General features: G+C 39.3%; 1 long non-coding RNA gene across 1 annotated transcript in view; it reads left to right on the top strand.

Annotated features, from left to right (window-relative positions):
* LOC148148937 (uncharacterized) overlaps positions 1 to 18,590 on the top strand; it is a 52,716-nt gene extending 34,126 nt beyond the window's left edge. Inside the window, exons 2-3 of the long non-coding RNA XR_015758279.1 lie at positions 6,543 to 6,891; positions 17,548 to 18,590. This is a non-coding gene — a long non-coding RNA (uncharacterized LOC148148937). The remainder of the gene's footprint in view (positions 1 to 6,542; positions 6,892 to 17,547) is intronic.
* Positions 18,591 to 20,674: the final 2,084 nt, after the last annotated feature.

Here is a 20,674-nt window from a genome sequence, read left to right as displayed (position 1 = left end):
AGAGTGTGAAGAGGCTCACACTTTTAAGGTCTACTTTTAAGGATATAATAGCAGAGCATTTAGAAATTCATAACATAACCAAGCAAAGTCAGCATCGCTTCATGAAGAGGCAATCATGCAAGACAAGTTTACTACAATTCTTTAGGGAGGGAACAAGTAGGATAGCTAAAAGGGGAAGTAGTGGGCGTAATCTAAACTTATAGTAGATTTTGTGTACAAATCTCCTGTTAGAAGCTCTGAAGTGCTAGATTATATAAATGCAGAAATTAAGCAAATGTGTTGCACAGTGGCTCAGTGGTTAGCACCGCTGCCTTAGTGTTAGGGAACTGGGTTTGATTCCAGCCTTGGGTGACCGTGAGGAGTTTGTACATTCTCCCAGGGTTTCCTTTAAGTGCTCCAATTTCCTCCCACATTCCAAAGATGTGCATATTAGGTGGATTGGCCAAGCTGAATTGCGCTAGTTCCAGGAATGTGCAGGCTAGGTGGGTTAGCCATGGGAAATGCAAGGTTGCAGGGATTGGGCAGGGAGGTGGGTCTGGGTAGGATGCCCTTCGGAGGGTTGGTGCAGACTCGATGGGCTGAATAGCTTGCTTCCACACTGTAGGGATTCTATGAAAGCTAGAGTAGTATTAATTTGCAATTTTAACTTTAACATAGATTGGAGGGGTCAGACAAGCACCTGTCAGAAAGATTGTGAATTTCTGGAGTGTGTCCAGGATAATTTATTATAGCAATATGTCCTAGATACGATTGGGGACAAGCAAAACTGGATTTAGTGATAAAGAATGAGCTATATTTAATTAATAATTTAATTGTGTGTGAATATATATCAAAGGATAATCATAACAAAATTAAGTTCAATGTAATGTTTGAAAGTGAAAAACTGCTAGAGTTTTAGAGTAAGGTCAGGCTGAATTTAACAAAATGAGACTGATTGTTTACAGTAAAACTACTAAAGAAAAGTGGAGGATGTTTAAAGAAACATTTAACACAATACAAAACTAGTTTATACCCTCAGAGGCAAATATCCACGACTGAGTGGATTATGAGAGGAAGCTTTCCAGGGACATTAAATCAATCAGAAGAAATTTTATAGTGACGTAAAGAGAAAACAGGTGGTCAGAAGCCTGCTAATGTTGCCCCAATATAGACTGAAAGTGAGGATACTGTCAATGACTATAGGTGAATGGCAGAAATGATGGGCTGAATGACCTCCTCCTGTACTGTAAAATTCTACGATGTTATGTTGAATAATTATTTTACTACAGTATTTACAGTAGAAAAGAAGGAGAGCTTGCTGGAAATCTTGAGGAAATTAGAATTGATCAGAGAAATTACCTGAGCAAAGTTAACTTAAGAAAAATACCGGATGAGTAAGTTAATGGAATTAAAGAGTGACAATTCCTCAGGACCTGACAGTTTCCATCCAAGGGTGTTACAGGAAATAGGAGAGAACATTGTGAATGCCCCAAATATATTCTTTCAGAATTCCTAGATACAGGACAGAAGTCCCTCTGGATTGGAAAATTGCACCTGTCACTCTGCTTCCTAAAAAGATTGAAAAAGGAAAACTAGGGAATTACTACCACTTAGCTGTGGTGGGAAATTCTTGGAGTTTATAATCAAAGATAGGGTAACAATACCTTGAACATTTTCAGTTATGAAGGAAAATAAATATGGATTCACAACAATATGTTATGTCTGACAAGCCTCAATGAATTTTTTGAATGGGTAGGGGAATATCTATGGATTTTGTTTATGTGGACTTCAAGAAGTCTTTTGATGAAGTCCCACATAGGAGACTGTTAGCTAAAGTAAATGCCCATGGAATTGAAGGCAAACTGTTGACATGGCTTGGAAATTGATTGAGGTGACAGGATGTAGGGATAATGGTTAGGTACTTAAATAGTGTTCCACAATGATCTGTGTTAGGGTCTCAATTATTCAGACTCATTATTAATAACTTGGATAATAACAAAGAAAGTCATATATCCAAATTTGCTGATGACACAAAGTGAGGCAGCATTGTAGATTATAGTATAAAATTACAAAGGAATATTGAGAGACTAGGTGAATGGGCAAAACTGTGGTAGATGTAGTTCAATATAAGCAAATGTGAGGGTATCCATTTCGGACTGAAATAGACCAGGGTATTATCTAAATGGTATGAAATTAAATACAATGAATGTCTAAAGAGACTTGGGGGTTCACGTGAGTAGATTTTTAATATACCATGAATGGGTGCAGAATATAATCAAGAAAGTTAATGGAATGCTGGCCGTATATCTGGAGGACTGAAGAACGTAGATGAAGTTACATTGCAGTTATACCAAACCCTAGTTAGATCCCACTTGGAGCAGATTTGAGTGCCACATCTTTGGAAGGATATATAGGCCTTTGGAGGGAGTGGAATGTAGGTTAATAAGAATGATACCTTGACTTCAGGGTTAAGTTGTAAGGAAAATTTACACAAATTAGGCCTGTTTTCTCTTGAATTTAGAAAGTTAAGGGGTGATCTGATCAAAGTCTTCCAGATGTTAAATGGAAAATACAGGGGAAATTTTAGATAAACTATTTCCATTGTTTGTGGATTCCAGAACTAGGGGGCATAATCTCAGAATTATAGCCACATTATTCAGGAGAGATGTTAGGAAGCACTTCTGCACAAATGGTAGTAGATGTTTGGAACTCTCTCCCAAATTACCATTGGATGTTGAACAATTAATTTTAAATCTGAGATAGATAACTTTTTGCTAAGCAACCGTATTAAGGGATATGGGTCAAAGGCAGGTGTATGGAGTTAGGCCAGAGATCAGCCACATTCTCACTGAAAGGGGGAACAGGCTGAAGGGGCTGAATGGCCTACTCCATTTCTTATATTCCTAATGTATTTTGATTTCCAAAAGCATTTGATGAGGTATCACATTTGAGGCTACCTAATAAGAGCCCTTTGTGTTGGGCGTAGTATTTTAGTGTGGATAGACAATTGGCTAACTAATAAAAGACAGAGTTGGGATAAAAGGAGCATTTTCAAAATGGCAACCTGCAATAGGTGGCAGACCACAGGGTACTGGATCACAATCATTTGCAATATATATCAATGACTTGGTTGACAAGAGAGAATGTACGACCACCAAGTTTGCTGATCACACAAAATTAGGTTGGAAGACAAGTGGTGAGGATGATGCAATGAGTCTACAGAGGAGTATGGGCAGGTTAAGTGAATGGGCAAAAGTTGGCAGATGGAATATAAGTGAGAAGATGAAAAGTTATGCACTTTGGCATGAAGAATAAAAGAGTTTGATTCCGGTTATGGTGGGATTTTCTTATGAGGAGAGGTTAAGTATTTGGGTTTGCACTCAGTGGAGTTTAGGAAAATGAGACAAGATCTTATTGAAACACATACGATTCTTAGGGAGCTTGACAGGGTAGATGCGGAAAAGTTGGTCCCCCTTGTGGGAGATTCCAGGATCAGAAGGCATAATTTCAGAACAAGGAGTCTCCACTTAGGATAGACATGAGTAGGATATTTTTCCTTTCAGAGGGTGGTAACTCTGTGGAACTCTTTAGAAACACATAGAAGATAGAACGAGTAAGCCATTAATCCACTTGAGCATGCTCCGCCATTTAATATGTTCATGGCTGTTAATTGAACTCAATACTCTAATCCTGCCCTCACCCCATATTCCTTGATCTCTTTAACCACAAGAGCTATACCTACCTCCTTCTTGAAAACACAATGTTTTTGCCTCAACCATTTTCTGTGATTAGTGAATTTCACAAGTTCACCACACTGGGTAAAAAATTGCTCTTTATCTCAGTCCTGAAAGGTTTACCCATTATCCTTCAACTATCACTCCTGGTTTTGGACTCCACCATGATCTTGAACATCTAATCTGTCTAGTCTTGTTAGAATTTTACAGTCTTCTATGAGATCCCTCACCCCTTCATTCTTCTAAAGTCTAGCGAATACAATCCTAACTGACTCAATCTCTTCTCAAACATCAGTCGTGCTGTTCCAGGAATCAATTTGATAAAACTTCGCTACACTCGCTCCATAGCAAGTATGTCCCACTTCACATAAGAAGGCCAAAATTGGACAGAATATTCCAAGTGTAGCCTCACCAGTATAATTGCAGCAAGACATCCTTATTCCTGTAATCGAATCCTTTTGCTATGAAGGCCAAGTGTACAGTTTGTCTTCTTCACTGCCTGCTTCACCTGTACACTTACATTCAACAACTGATTTAACAAAGATATCCAGATCTCGTTGAACAATCTCTCCTCTCAATTTACAGTCATTCAACTAACAATCCGCATTCCCATTTTTGCTACCAAAGTGGATAACATAAAGTAGACCTCACATTTGTCCATGTTATACTGTACCTTCCATGCATTTGCACACTCAGTCAGCTTGACTCAATTACAGTGCATCATTTTTGCATCCTTCACTGTTTCCCCTCCACGCCCAGCCCCCCCTTCTCTCCCCCCCCCCCCACCAGTATTATGTCATCTGCAAACATTGAGATATTACATTTAGTTCCTTCATCAAAATCATTAACATACATTTTGAATAGTTCAGGTCCTAGTATTGATCCCTGTGATACACCAATGGCTGCTGCTTGCCATTTAGAAAATTACATATTTATTTCTACTCTGTTTCCTCTCTTTTAATCAGTTTTTTAACCATCCCAATACATTACGCCAAACCCAAGTGCTTTAATTTTACACTTCATCTCTAATATGGGACTTTGAAAGCCTTCTGAAAGTCCAAATAAACCTTTCCTTTATTGGTCAGGGTATTGAGTACAGGAGTTGGGAGGTCATGCTGCAGCAGTACAGGACATTGGTTAGGCCACTGTTGGAATATTGTGTGCAATTCTAGTCTCCTTCCTATTGGAAAGATGTTGTGAAACTTGAAAAGGTTCAGAAAAAATTAACAAGAATGTTGCCAGGGTTGGACGATTTGAGATATAGGGAGAGACTGAACAGGCTGGAGCTGTTTTCCCTGGAGCGTCGGAGGCTGAGGGGTGATCTTAGAGGTTTACAAAATTGTGAGGGGCATGGATTGGGTAAATAAGCAAAGTCTTTTCCCTGGGGTCGGGGAGTCCAGAACTAGAGGGCATAGGTTTAGGGTGAGAGGGGAAAGATATAAAAGAGACCTACAGGGCAACGTTTTCACACAGAGGATGGTACGTGTATGGAATGAGCTACCAGAGGAAGTGGTGGAGGCTGGTACAATTGCAACATTTAAGAGGCATTTGGATGGGTATATGAATAGGAAGGGTTTGGAGGGATATGGGTACTGGCAGGTGGGACTAGATTCTGGGATGGGACATCTGGTCGGCTTGGACAGGTTGGACTGAAGGGTCTGTTTCCATGCTGTACATCTCTGACTCTATGACATCCACTGGCTCACTGATCAACTCTATTAGTTGCATCCGCAAAGAATTCCAGTAGATTTGCCAAGTATGATTTCCATTTTGTAAATTCATGTTGACTGTCTGATTCCACCACTATTTTCAAAGTGTTCTGCGATAAAAAGCTTGATAATGGACTCCCGCATCTTCCCACTACTGATGTCAGATTTACTGGTCTATAATTTCCTATTTTCTTTCTATCTCCCTTTTGATCCAGGGAGCTGTTGAGTCTCAGTCACTAAGTATATTCAAGCCTAAGGTAGGCAGATTGTTAATCGATAAAGGAAGAAAGGATTATGCAGAAAAATGCAAGCATGTGGAGTATTATTAGATTAACAATGATCTGGAGCGAGTTCGATGATAGAATGGCCTACTTCTGCTCCTATGTCTTGTGTTCGTTTTATGGAATCAGGAGACTGGCAGACTCTAAGCTGAGCATCATTGAGCAGGTTGTTGCTATGTAGGTGTCATTGTGTCAATGACACCTTTCTGCATCTTTCATGAGATTCAGTTTGTGCAACCTTAGCCATCAAGGCTGTGATGAAGTCAGAGGCCACTCGCTGCAGCAAAACCTGAGCTGATCATTCGTAAACAGGACATCAATGAGTAAACATCACTTGATATAACTACTGACAACTCCATTTATTATGTCTCTGATAGCTTAGAAGAAACTGATTGGATAGTTACTAACCAGGTTAAATCTATCATGTACCTGATGAATAAAATATATCTAGAAATTATTCCATATTTCTGAGAAGACACCAGTGTCAAGCCTGTATTAAAATAGTTTGGCATTAAAATAGATAAATCTTAACCCTGTACAAATAATTTTGTTAAATGCATGACTTCACGTAAAGGAGTGGTGTCTAATTTCAGTGATTCATTTTCAAGAAACATTAAAGAACCACAAGTCAATTCCTTTGGATTCAATCTGATAATTCCTTTCTGCACAATATTTGAAACAACATGTGTAATTCCTTCTGAAAAATTTTTTTTAGAATGCAGTCAAATAAATCTATTGCCAGAATCCTATCCAATTCACTTTGGCAACTAAAAAAAAGCAATATCATGGTTTATGATGAACACTCCCATTAGAAACATTAACCTATCTTTCTATTTCAGGTGATGGTGAGCTTCGGTACATGTTGCATCTATCTTCACACATCATTGCAGGTGTAGCTGTAACAAGTGAAGACTGTCAAAATTAGAAGTGAAGGAAAAAAACTATCAAGGCCATTTCCTCTGGCTTAAAATGCAAAATCGAGTTACATTGTGGAAAATATAGTCAACTTTTTAAATATCACTCCCTTCAGGTTGGGGTTTGTACAATTTTGAGACAATGAGGTCTGCAGATGCTGGAGATGAGAGTTGAGAGAGTGTTGCTGGAAAAGCACAGCAGGTCAGGCAGCATCCGAGGGAATGGCAGCTGGAAAATTGACGTTTTGGGTTGGAGCCTTTCTTCAGGAATGAGGTTTGTACACCTTTTATTATATTTAAATGTGATTAAATGGAGAAGACATTTGACCTCGCTGTCTTTTTTTATTCATTTGTGGAAGCTGGGCTTCACTGGCTAGCCAGTGTTTATTGTCCCTCTCTAGTTGCCCTCAAGGTGGTCATGAGTTGCCTTCTGGAACTGCAGCAGTCTACCCACTGTGAGTTGATTCTCAATGCTGTTAGGGAGGGAATTCCAGGATTTTGACCCAGCAACGGTGAAGGAACAGTGATATATTTCCAAGTCAGGATGATGAGTGGCTTGGAGGGGAACTTGAAAGTGGTGACATTCCCAGGTATCTGTTCCCCTTATTTCTGCTTACGTGTAAAATGGGAGCAATGATGATCAAATTTGGAGGCAAACATCAGCCCCTTACCCATCCCAGATGAATCTTTACCAGCCTATTGGGCAGCTAAATAAATAACCCTAAGTAAACGGCACTGGATTATCTATCAATTCCTTACATATGCATTATTTAGAATCACAGTTCAGAGTGGCCATTCAGCCCACTGCGTCAGTCCTGTTGAAGAATAAGCTAATCAATCCCACTTCTCAAACTTTCCCCATATCCTGGCAATTGTTTTTCTCCTTTGAATATTCATTAATTTTTATTTGAATGCTAATAAGGAATCTGTAATTCAGCACCATGTCATGTAATGGATTTCAACTCCAATCTGCTTGCTGCTTAGTCAATTTTTTTGGGGTTATCTCTGCTTTATTTTTTGCCAATTGCTTTAAGTCTACATTCTTCAGACATTGGAAAGAATTTATCTTTATTTACTTTGTCTAAGCCCTTCAAGATTTTAGCTCTGCATTACCGTTCAAGATTTGGGAGCTCCTCAAGCTCTACTAAATCTTCTCTTAGCCTTCTGAACTGAAATGAGCACAACTCAAGTTTTCTATGCTAATCATGTAACTGTAATCCCTCATCTTTAGAACCATTTGACTAAACCTCTTCTGTGTCATCCCCAAAATGTTAATGTCGTCCCTAAAGTGTGGTGTCAGCAGACTTGTACACAATGCGCCAACTGGATTTGCATTCAAATTTTGAGTTTAGTATAACCTCCTAGCATTTGTACTCTTCCCTCTATTTATAAAGCTAAGGATTACATATACTATGTTAAAACTTTATAAACAGCTAATCCAATGAAGAATGCACAAATTCACATGTTATTGGAGGGACTAAAGTTTATGTTCACAATGAAGCCCTTCAGATGATTGTGGGTTGTTTGAAGAAACGGAGGAATATCCACTAAGGGTTGGAAGTGCAATCACCTTTATACACTGGCACCAACATTAATCCTACCAGGCCGTGGTCTCAACCATTATGGTTCCAGAGCTGTAAGGATGTCACTCAACTGTCTAAGCAGCTAACAAGGTTAAAGAATTTTCACAAACAGCAAGCCAGGAAATGAAAAACACCAATAATCAATTTAATCTTTGAAAATTTACAGAAAACAAATTAACTATTGGGTGACATATGCAGGAGGAAGTTGTAAGCTGAAACATCATGAATGAACATTAAGAAAATTAATTATTCAGAAAGTAATGTTCAAAAATCTACAAATTAATTATTAATGGAGACATTTCACAGAATTCTGCTACTTTTTCTTGGTCAAATCAGATTAGTCACCAACAGTAAGAACTCAGGTTGCCATTAAAAGTCCAGTTACACCTCAATGAACAAAATCTTATATTTTTTCTAACAATGATATTGGGTGACTTTTTTTCACTATAGACAATGAAAATGTTGAAAATGTTGGCAAGGAAGATACAGAGATAGTTGCATCTACACTAGAAGAGACCGAGGTTAACAAGGAAGAGGTATTAGAAATACTGCATAGTGTGAAAATAGACAAGTCCCCTGGGCCGGATGGGATCTATCCTAGGATCCTCTAGGAAGCAAGGGAAGAGATTGCCTAGCCTTTGGCATTGATCTTCAAATCATCATTGTCTATAGGAATAGTGCCTGACGACTGGAGGTTAGCAAATATGGTTCCCTTGTTTAAAAAGGGTAGTAGAGCCAACCCTGGTAATTACAGACCAGTGAGTCTCACTTCAGTTGTTGGTAAAGTGTTGGAAAAGGTTATAAGAGATAGGATTTATAACCATCTAGAAAATAATAATCTGATCAGGGACAGCAAGGTTTTGTAAAGGGTAGGTTGTGCCTAACGGATCTTATTGACTTTTTTGACAAAGTGACCAAACAGGTAGATGAGAGTAAACCGGTTGATGTGGTGTATATGGATTTCAGCAAGGCATTCGATAAGGTTTCCCACAGTAGGCTATTAAACAAAATGTGGAGAAATGGGATTGTGGGAGACATAGTAGTTTGGATCAATAATTGGCTTGCTGAAAGAAAACAGAGGGTTGTAGTTGATGGAACATGTTCATCTTGGTGTCCAGTTACTTGCGGCGTACCGCAAGGGTCGGTGTTGGGTCCACTGCTGTTCGTCATTTTTATAAATGACCTGGATGAGGGCTTAGAAGGGTGGGTTAGTAAATTAGTAGATGACACTAAGGTCGGTGGAGTTGTGGATAGTGACGAAGGATGTAGTAGGTTGCAGAGAGACATAGATAGGATGCAGAGCTGGGCTGAGAGGTGGCAAATGGAGTTTAATGTGGACAAGTGTGAGGTGATACACTTTGGACGGAGTAATTGAAATGCAAAGTACTGGGCTAATGGTAAGATTCTTGGGGGTGCAGATGAGCAGAGAGATCTCTGTGTCCATGTACACCGATCGCTGAAAGTTGCCAACCAGATTGACCGGGTTGTTAAGGCGGCATGCAGTGTTTTGGCCTTTATTAATAGAGAGATTGAGTTCTGGAACCAGGAGCTTATGCTGCAGCTGTACAAAGCTCTGGTATGGCCACACTTGGAGTATTGTGTACAGTTCTGGTCACCGCATTATAAGAAGGATGTGGAAGCTTTGGAAAGGGTGCAGAGGAGATTTACTAGAATGTTGCCCGGTATGGAAAGAATGTCTTACGAGGAAAGGCTGAGGGCCTTGAGGCTGTTTTCATTAGAGAGAAGGTTGAGAGGTGATTTAATAGAGACATACAAGATAATCAGAGGGTTAGATAGGGTGGACAGGGAGAGCCATTTTCCACATATGGGAACAGCAAATACGAGGGGACACAACTTTAAGGTGAGGGGAGATAGGTATAAGACAGATGTCAGAGGTAGTTTCTTTACTCAGAGAATAGTAAGGGTATGGAATGCTTTGCATGCAACGGTAGTAGATTTGCCAAGTTTAAGTGCATCTAAGTCGTCATTGGACAGTCATATGGATGTACATGGAATAGTGTAGGTGGGATGGGCTTCAGATTAGTATGACAGGGTGGCGCAACATCGAGGGCCAAAGGGCCTGTACTGCGCTGTAATGTTCTATGTTCTATGATATTAGGACAGGAGAAAGGAAGTTCTTAACAAGTTATGTGCTTTCACTGACTGATGATGCTGGAAATAATGAATGTGATGGGGTGGGATTGCCATAGCCTGTGATGGAACTGTGAATGAAAGACTCCAAGCACAGAATTTCTGTGTTAAACTATGCTTATGTTAAATTGTAAATGTTGCTGTCAGATTCTGAGTAATAATGACACCAAACATTGACATCGTCCCATCAGAAACCTCATAGGTTTTGGCACAAAGAATATGGAGCAAATGGGGAAATGGTAAGACTGGAACAGATTAGGTTTATATGGGTGACCGAAGTTAAAATTGAGAAAGTTTCAAAAAAGCTTTGAAAGCAGAGAGAGAAAGACATGCACATATTCTAGTGTTTTTCATGACAACTGGGCAACCCAACATGCTTTAGAACCAAAGGTGCCACTCTTGAAATGTGGTGTTATGACTTGGGTAAACCCCTTCTGCAAATGTAAACCAGCAACACAGAAAAGATTTATCCCATGTGGTAATCTGTGAAAATTCGAGGGGCCAAGAACTATTTAAAGTAAAAATTAACAACTTTATTTCTTAAAGTTTCACAGAGAATAATTAACCAACCACAATTTACAACTCCTTCCTCTAATCTATCTTTCACTTTCCCTTCTATAATGCTAGTACGATAAAACCCTCGATTAAGATTTACTGAAAAATTCAAATTTCAAAACCAGCTAGCTTCTCATTGTGCAGTACGGTGGCTCAGTGGTTAGCATTGCTGCCTCACAGCACCAGGGACCCAGGTTCGATTCTAGCCTTGAGTAACTGTCTGTGTGGAGTTTGCACATTCTCCCCATGTCTGTGGGTTTCCTTTGGGTGCTCTGGTTTCCTCCCACAGTCCAAAGATATGCAGGTCAGGCGAATTGGCCATTCTAAATTGCCCATAGTGTTAGATGCATTAGTCAGAGGGAAATGGGTCTGGGTGGGTTACTCTTTGGAGGGTCGGTGTGGACTTGAGCTGAAGGGTCTGTTTCCACACTGTAGGGAATCTAATCTTAATTGCTCTCCAGGTCGGTGTTGATGTTTTTCTCAGTGCAAACTCCTTCTGAAGACAGGTACTTCTCAGAGTTCTGACTAGCAGCCTACAGCTGTTGGTCTTTTGGCAGTTCTCCCTCAACTGTTCAATTTTTCCCAATCATATACTCCCAAACCATCAGATTGTGTCATTGGCTTTTAATATTGTCAGTACATTAAATTCAAACTTGATTGGAGTTTGCTTTTTTTTTGGCGGTATAATTTAAACTGATTGGCCTAATTCAAATTTGTTCTTGTCTCCAGGCAACCAGCTACCCTAGCTGCTGGACCACATGTTACATTGTATCTTATTCAGAACACATGATGCTGTCAGGTAGTTCTGCTAGCTTTTAACTCTCTTAAAGGTACAGTACACCCACATCTTCATAACAGTGGTCATTGTTGTAATGTAGGAAAAGAAGCAGCCAATTTGAGTATAGTAAACTCATGAAAACAACAATCACTAGCCAATTTGTTTTGGATGATGGGACTTCTAAGATGGTGGCAGCAGGGTCAGCAGCGTTTAGCTCCTGAGCATGGGCTCGGCTGCTCATGGCTCATGCAGTGGGTTCTACTGCACCAATATGGCTTCATTGTTGTCTTTCCATCTTGATAACATTTGTTTTTGTTTGTTTGGGAATGTCCTGGGGCCTCCTCCTGAAATTCTCCTATTGGAGACTGGGGCCCTGTGTTTCTCCATCTCTGCTCCACCTTGGGTGGCAGCATTGGACGACGAGCCAGGACTCCGTCAGCATTTCCATCGCCAACTCGGAGGTGGCAGACGTGGAAGCAATGGCTCTGGTGGTAGAAAAGGAGCACATTGCCAGGACCCCAGGAATGATGATGATGGTGGCAACTGGAGGAGCAGAGAATCTATGGAGAGGGAAACATGAACTTTTGAAGCTGTTTTAGTTTCAATAATATCGATTTAATATTCATTTATTTAGTATTTTACCATTTATTCTTTAACCAAGATGGTGCCGGAATGTGGCAACATCATCAACTTTTCACTGTACCTAGGTACAGATGATTAATATATTAAAAGAATGAATAAATAAAGGGTAGTTACTGGCCAGTATACTAGAGATAACCCCTCTGCTCTTCTTTGAAATAGTACCATGGAATATCTTTCCATCCACCTGAAAGAGGAGATGGAGGCTCTATTTAATGCTTCCTCTAAAGGACTACACATTTTCCAGCATTCTGTCAATACTATTACCCTTGATTTCAGTGCTGGAGCCCTGGATTAGAATTTAAACTCACAAGAAGTGAACCTTTAGTGCCTTGGAAGCAAAGGTTCTACTGACAGATTCACAGCTCGGAGTGCATGAGATTTCAATAAGACAGGTCTGAAGAAGGAGCTCGGAGGGTCAAACTGTAAAAGTTGGAAATTTAGCTGCTGATGCTGGATTGCAGAATATGGGGACACAGAGCATGCAGATATTAGAGATGCAAGTTAAAAAATAACTGCTGAGGGTGGGATAAGGTCAGATGAACCTAGGTGACACGATGGTTAGCACTGCTGCCTCACAGCATCAGGGACTCAGATTAGATTCCAGCCTCTGGCGACTGTCTGTGTGGAGTCTGCAGATTCTCCCCCTGCCTGCGTAGGTTTCCTCTGGGTGCTCTGGTTTCCTCCCACAATCCAAAGATGTGCAGGTTAGGTGAATTGGTCATGCTAAATTGCCGATAGTGTTCAGGGATATGTAGTTTAGGTACATTAGTCAGGGGTAAATGTGGAGTAATAGGGTAGGGGAATGGGTATGAGAGGGATACTCTTTGGAGGGTTGTGGGTGTTTTGAAGGTGCCTAAATGTATTTGGTTTTGTTGATATAAAATAATGGATTCTTCTGTTCCCATGGTGATGAACCTGGAGGTGGGAAAGACATTTAATTTGACATGGTGCTGGCATATCTGAATTGGGCAGAAAAAAATACCAAAGTCCACTTCCAACTGAGGTCATTAAATGAACAACTTGGCCAAATGGCCTGTTTCCGCACTGTAGGGATTCTATGATTCTATTCTATCTGTATGTTCTTGTTTAGTATGATCTGCCTGTACTGCTCACAAAAGAAAGCTTTTCATTGTATTTAAATCCATATGTCCATGATAAATCAAATCAAAATAATGATTTGAAAATGATAAAGAATTCTTGCATGCAGTTTATTGTAGTGAAGTCAGCTAGCGAAATTTGGAACATACATAGATCAAAGATTTTTTAAAAAACTCACTCACAGGATTTAAGCATCATTGGCTGGACTAGCATTTATTAGCCATCTGCAGGTACCCTTGTGAAAGTGGTGGTGAGCTGTCTTCTTCCACTGCTGCAGTCCGTTTGTCCTAGGTACATGCTGTTCATGAGGGAGTTTCAAGATTTTGATCCAGTAACATGAAGGAATGGTGATGTGTTTCCAAGTGTGGTAGTGCGTGGTTTGTGGGAGAACTTGCAGGTGATGGTGTTCTTTTATTTGGGATTAAGTGGAAATTAGTCCATTAGAACAGATGGTCAATAAATGCTGGTTCAGCCAATGATGCTCACATCCTGTGAGTGAGTGAATGCAAAATTTGGTAGTTTTGATTGGTTGAGCCTGTTGGCAAATGGAGACTAACAGACAACACCACTTTCAAAGTAGTGACAGTATTTTGTATCCATTCAGAGTGCGGCCAATGCTAGCTAAGCCAGTGTTAGTAGCTCATCCCTAAATGCTCTGGTGAAGGTGGTGGTGAGCTGACTTATTGAGCCACTTCAGCATGATGGTACGATACATCTGCAGCATTGATAGGAAGGAAGTTGACTGAGCAACAGTGAAAGGACAGCAAAATGTTTCCAGGTGGCTTGAAGGGGAACTTGCAAATGGTGGTGTTCCCATGTATCCACTGTCCTTGTCCTTCTTGGTGGTAGCATTCATAGGTTTGGAGGTAATTGGTGAAGGAGCTTTGGTGAGATGCTTATTTTATGACAGTGGGGATGAGATGAAGCCAAGGAATAAGCTTGTGCCTTTGGCCATAGAACAGATGTGAAATTAAAGACAGGACTCAGTATCGAGTAGTACCTCTCCTGATTCAGCATGTGAGTGTTTTGAAGGAGCCTAAATGTATTTGGTTTTGTTAATATAAAAGAATGGATTCTTCTGTTTCCATGGTGATGAACCTGGAGGTGGGAAAGACATTTAATTTGACATGGTGCTGGCATATCTGAATTGGCCAGAAAAAATACCAAAGTCCACTTCCAATTGAGATAATTAAATTAACAATGAAGAGCTATGTAAGAGCCTCATCCTGCCACTGCTGGTATGAACCCAACTATAAGTGGGTCTGTCATTATATAACATACACAACAGATACCATCTGAGGACAATTTGTCATCTCAGTGGGATGAGGCAATAGGTACACATAGTATTAGTAGGGAAAAATAGCATGGATAAAGATTACGGAACTTTATCCGAATCGGTTAAACTTGATTTGGTGACAAAGACAGAGTTTGAACATGATCAAGAAAGATTAAAGCCATTGTCACATGGAATATAATTTAATTCATACAATCTCAATTTTGTGCATATGGTCAAAATCAGATTGGAGCATATTGACAAGATAATAAAAGAATCAAAGACTTTAGGTAAAAATAAGATCAAATATGACCGATAGATCAATATGGATTTCACCAGTTTCCTCATTTCCCCTCCCCCCACCTTATCCTAGTCCCAAGCTTCCAACTTGGCATTGCCCTCTTGACCTGCCCATCTTCCTTCCCACCTACCCGCTCCCCCCTTCTCTCTGACCTATCACTATCCCCTCCCCATCCTCCTCTACCTATCATATTCCCAGCTACCTTCTCCCCAGCCCCACCCCTCTCCCACTTATCTCTATCCCCCCCACCCCCACCTGGCCCACAAGCCTCATTCCTGACGAAGGGCTTCTGCCAAAAATGCCGATTTCCCGGCTCCTAGGATGCTGCTCTGACCTGCTGTGCTTTTCCAGCACCCACACTCTGACAGATATCCGTGAAATTGAATACTTTGACATTCACTATTCTTTCTCCTCAATTTCTCACCAATTTCTAAGAAATTTTAATTCTTTTTACATCTAATATTCATATTACACACTTTTAGCAGGACCAATAAATAGCTATCAGCAGTGCACACCTTATGCAAACTTTAAGGTAATCCTTGAGGTAGGAATTTTACAGCTATTTACAGTTTTAGTTAAGCTTAGTACATACCAAGGATGAATGCAATCAAATTCGGAGGTTTTTCAGAATGTTTGACTGAGGTTCTCTGGCTGATCCATCCGAGGAATATAAAATGCATCTTAGAAGAACATATTGGAAACAGTTGTAACTCAATCTATTATAAAATGCATCAATCAATAAAAAGAACCAAAAGTAAAATGAAACATGACTTTATAATATCCAGAATCTGCAGAGGCAAACCAGGACAATTCCTGGCACAACAGGATACTTGTTCAAATGTTTACAATAATATCAGATGCACTGCAAAAAAATTCAAAAGCCAATACTACACTTCAAGCATGCGTGGTACATAGCACTCATGGGGCTTTGCAATAATATTCTTCTATCTTCTAATAACTACAGCTGAATGCAGTAGTTCCCCATGGGGAGAGCGGATAGTGTGACTGTGCAATAGCCTCATAACTTAGTGTCTGGATAGCCAAGAGTACTCCGACCCTTACTAAGTTCACAGTTTGACAAGGGAGAACCCAGAAGGGAAAAGCAGCAGCAGTGACTACAATGTACCCTCAGTTGAGCCACCAATATTCTACCTGACAGCTCAGCAGGACACAAGCAATGGATGATAGGGAGAGTATTCGCTCACTCTTTGCTTATTCCACAATATTCAGTCTCCAGAGATTGAAAAGCAAACAAACATCAAATAAATCAATTTCCTTCACTTGTACTTCCTTCCAAATCATGTGCTGATCCTTTCAGTTTACTACCCACACTCTTAACTCAATCCCACTGAAATTAAATCTAGTATTTTATTGACAAGCTTAGGACACCACTATGAACAAAAAAGTCCTGAGATGGTTAGATTTGTAACCACAATGTGAAGCACTCAAATGTCTGCTTATTAATATGATTAAATTATTCTTACTTTACATGAACTTGCAATCAATAGCTGTTAAATATTTACTTTTTCATCCTGCCTCAAATTAGAAAGACTAATTTGTATCTGGCAGAGCCGTGCTGAAACTAGATTAGCTGGATCGACAGCCAAGACACCATAACTTAGGCAAAAAGCAAACAAATTAGCTGAAAAAATGCCTTAATTAGAAGGGAATATGTAAACACTACATGGAGGTTACTATGTGTAGCTGAATTCTGATTAAATGGTTTCAAACATAGTTTTGCAAGGTAATATTTTAAGATTAGAAATAGATTTATTTCTTTTTCCATTGATATAGAAGTCATAGTTAATGTAAATATGGACATGTAACTTCCTAATATAAAAGAAGAGGTGGTGAGTACTGCCACTGGTAAACAATTTGCCTCTGCATATGGATATTAGCATCAACATTTGTATTTGTAGTGAAAGCATTTCATTTCTTGCATTTTATTATCAACATGCAAACTGCACTGGCAAAAAAAAGGAAATCCATAAATTAATCACAAAGTTCTGGGAAGTGCATCACCAAATCACATTGAGACACTAATGCATCTCATTTACTTTGTTGTTATTCCCTGAAGTTATCTGTGTCATGCAGACTAGTCTTGTATGTCATGTTAACTGTCTATTGAAAAACTTGGAGTGTGTTGGCAAGAATGCCCTAAGGTAGGACACACAAGCTAGGTAGAAAAAAACATGAAAAATTCATAATTCTTACATTTTTTTTGTCTCCTGGATATTCTAATTCCAGCAGGAAAAGAACCTATGTCAGGCAAAAGCTGCAACAATAATTAAACTGATATGGTATTTGAAATCGCCTGAAACCTGCTGCAGTTGTCATATGCTTCTTTCTCCATGCTTTAAACTATTTGAAAATCAATTATCTCAACAAACCAGCTGTAAGGACCATGTGCCAGCCACTTACTCCTGAAGTGAATAAGTTATTTGAAATTCATTATTAGAGTGAACAACTCTCAAAGATTTGAAGCAATATTAAAGGGCCCCAAGCCTATTTTCCGTACTTATTTTTGCGTCTGATTTTTTTTTTGACAGGTACTGCTGTCCTTCATCGTCAGTTCAAATTGCAAGTTTTTATGCAAATAGCAGAGGATCTTCAGATTTTCAAGTAATTGGACCTAAAGAAAATCATCCTGCAACTGTCAGAATGCTGTGTATTAATGGTGCTTTGCATCTAATGACAAATTTGCCTCCTGATTTACCCAGAGTGACAGGCATAGGGTAAAAAAGGGGGGACATACAAGACTGAAAATACTGTTTGTGTGTCAAGGATGTTAGCGACCTGGAGTGGTGATAGGCACTGGTGTGTGCAGGATCTGAAATTGAGTTGATGTGATGTCATTCTGACTCTGCTATAACCTGGTAATCTCTTGCCAAGACTTCATGTGCGATCAGTCAGCTTGGAGAGGACGGAAAGCCTTATCAGCCACACTTCCTGTCATCCCTGTCAACTTAAGCAACACGGGGAAGGAATTTAAGATGAGGTGTCACATCTTCATATCAAATCCTATTGTGCCATCACCTCCAACTCTGAAGAGTCTTTCCAGAAAAATATATAGAAGGAAAAATATCAGCCTCCTAATGCATTTGACATTTTCTTGTGTAATACCAGCTCGAAGCAAGGATTTCACTGTTTAAGGATATCCTCTAATTATGCTGCTTTTGAATTCTCCAGTCAGACTAAATTGATAAAATTGGCAATAAAAGACTCTGTGCATTGGCACCGGCTTCAAAAGAAAACAGCCTTTTTTTTGTTTCCAATTTTTGCACATTCTCTTTTGATAGATGCTAAAGCACAGTTCTATGGAGACAGGAAAATCTTCAGTATTAGACTCAGTGAATATTCTTCATGCTTAACCTAAAATGAGTATGGTAGGCTATTTAACTACAGAAGGCATCATATGCAAATGCAATGAGGTCTTCATGCAGACTCCTAAAACCCCACTTTCCAAGAGAAAATACTGAAAAGTCATTAGAGATAGGAATTTAACATATTACCACACACCTCCATTACCCCTAACCAATAACATCCCCATCACCCATCCCATCCTAATTTGTCCCTATAATACATCCAATCCAGTGGCATTGAAGCCTTACTGAAACCGGACAATTTATTTTGTGATGAATCATGGGGGATAGTGGCTACCTTCACAAAAATTTCTAATTGAACTTTACACAAAGATTAATACTGTCAGTTTAAGAATCACTGAGTCAACTGTACTCTGTTTTAATTTTTATTTTCTGAGGAGAATTACTTGAGCATTCAAATTATTTTATTTTACTGTTATATTTTTGCAGATGACATTAGAGAATATAGGTGCTGAAAATGCGCAGAAATCTCTCAACAAGATTCTCTTTGGGATGCATTTCTAATCACTGTATTAGTGTGAAAGGGTGGTTTATTAGAGAGGAAGCCATCAGCAATCTATTTTAAATCAAAGGTCACGGTGTCCTAAGAAATGTCATTGTCATAATGGCATATGGTTATTATCCTCAAGATTCAGCTAGTTAAGTATTTGCTTAAAGTAGGCAATCTATAAGCTAACAATGTCACAGCCTGCAAAACTGTCAGTGCTTTAAGTTAACACTTTGAGAACTGCATTGACATTTTGCCAAAATAACCCAAGATAAGGATTGCCCATGTTCTTCAAATGTGCACTATGAATAGAGGTGTGTGTGTGTGCGTGTGTCCATGTGTGCATATATGTATTGTGTTTACATGTATGAGATTAAAGTTGACTTGAGAAAAAACATCAATTTAATTTAAAAGCCGCATACCTTAATGCAACCATATTCCAGCTGAAAATTAATCCTAAAAGATAAGCTACTAATTCTGGTGCTTTTTTCAGGCTAGCTTTATCTCTCACATATAAATGAGTTGATGCAAACTTGTAATATCAGTTTGGTTCAGAATTTAGATTGGATAATTTCAAATTTACATTTTTTTTAAACACTTCCATTTTATAACACACGTTTGACAAATGGTATCTCTGACAGTGGAGTATACCCTCAGTGTTGCTTTGAACTATTAACCTAGCTCACATACTTAAGTTTCTAAAGTGAGACTAGAACTCACAACCCTTAGAATTAGTAGTGAGAGGGTTGCCGCTGAGCCAAAACTGACTCGTGTATCATGCCCTTAGAAAGGGCCACTAAGATAGTGGACTTAGTTCTGTACAAAAACAGCAATTAAACATTTTAGAGTCCAGAGGCCCAATAAAGATCAGAATTATGAAGATTTTCATTAATTTTCACACCGTTGTGCTTTTTTTAAACCTTAAATTGTGTTCAATACCAACCTGTGCAGCCCAGACAGGCACCAGATTTGAACCTTGGCCCAAAGTGATAATAACTCCAATCCTCCACAGCCTAGGCCAGCTGAATTAGGTAATTCAGACCAGATGATAAGAAGGGCTTATGATCCTTTACAAGATTTTTACTTCATATTTTTCTTTTTTCTATGTCAGATAATTTTGCGATGCATTCATGATTGTCTGAATGAGACCATTGTTTGGTAAAACAGTCCAGAGAAGGTTCATGAGGCTGATACCAGATATGGAGGGACTGTCTCATGAGGAGAGGGTTCACTATAGGTTTGGCATGTGGTCATTGGAGTTTAGAAGAATGAAAGGTAAGCATATCGAAACAGTCAAGATTCTTAAGGCTTCATGACAGCAAGATAAGGAAAGGTCATTTCCCCTTTTCGGATACCTTGGTCCAGTGAGCATAATCTCAGAATAAGGTCACCCCTTTAAGTCAGAGATGAGGAGGAATTTCATTTCTGAGGGTCGTGAATTTGTGGAATTCTTTACTGCCAAGAGCTGTCGTGGCTGGGTTGTTAATTATATTCAAGGTTGGCATAGACAGATTTTAAATCAAGGAATTAAAGGTTATGGGGAAAAGGCAGGAAAGTGGAGTTGAGAATCAGACCAGCCATGACCCCACTGAATGATGGAGCTGACACAATGTGCTGAATGGCCTGCTTCTCCTCCTACATTATAGTCTTAAAGTGATTAGACAACAATCACCAAATTGTTTGGACAGTTATCTGTGAACTACTGGAATTATTCTTAAGAATTCAAAAAGATCTATTCCCATGTATCAATAAGTGAGAAACCATCACATTAGGTCAAGTTCTAGCTTTGAACTATGAAACAAATTT

This window comes from Chiloscyllium plagiosum, unplaced genomic scaffold (assembly GCF_037043375.1).
Source record: "Chiloscyllium plagiosum isolate Xiang-an unplaced genomic scaffold, Cpla_swu_hap1 HiC_scaffold_10, whole genome shotgun sequence".
Classification (NCBI taxonomy): Eukaryota; Metazoa; Chordata; class Chondrichthyes; order Orectolobiformes; family Hemiscylliidae; genus Chiloscyllium; species Chiloscyllium plagiosum.
Note: the sequence above shows the minus strand (reverse complement) of the source record. Positions and strands in the feature narration are given on the sequence as shown.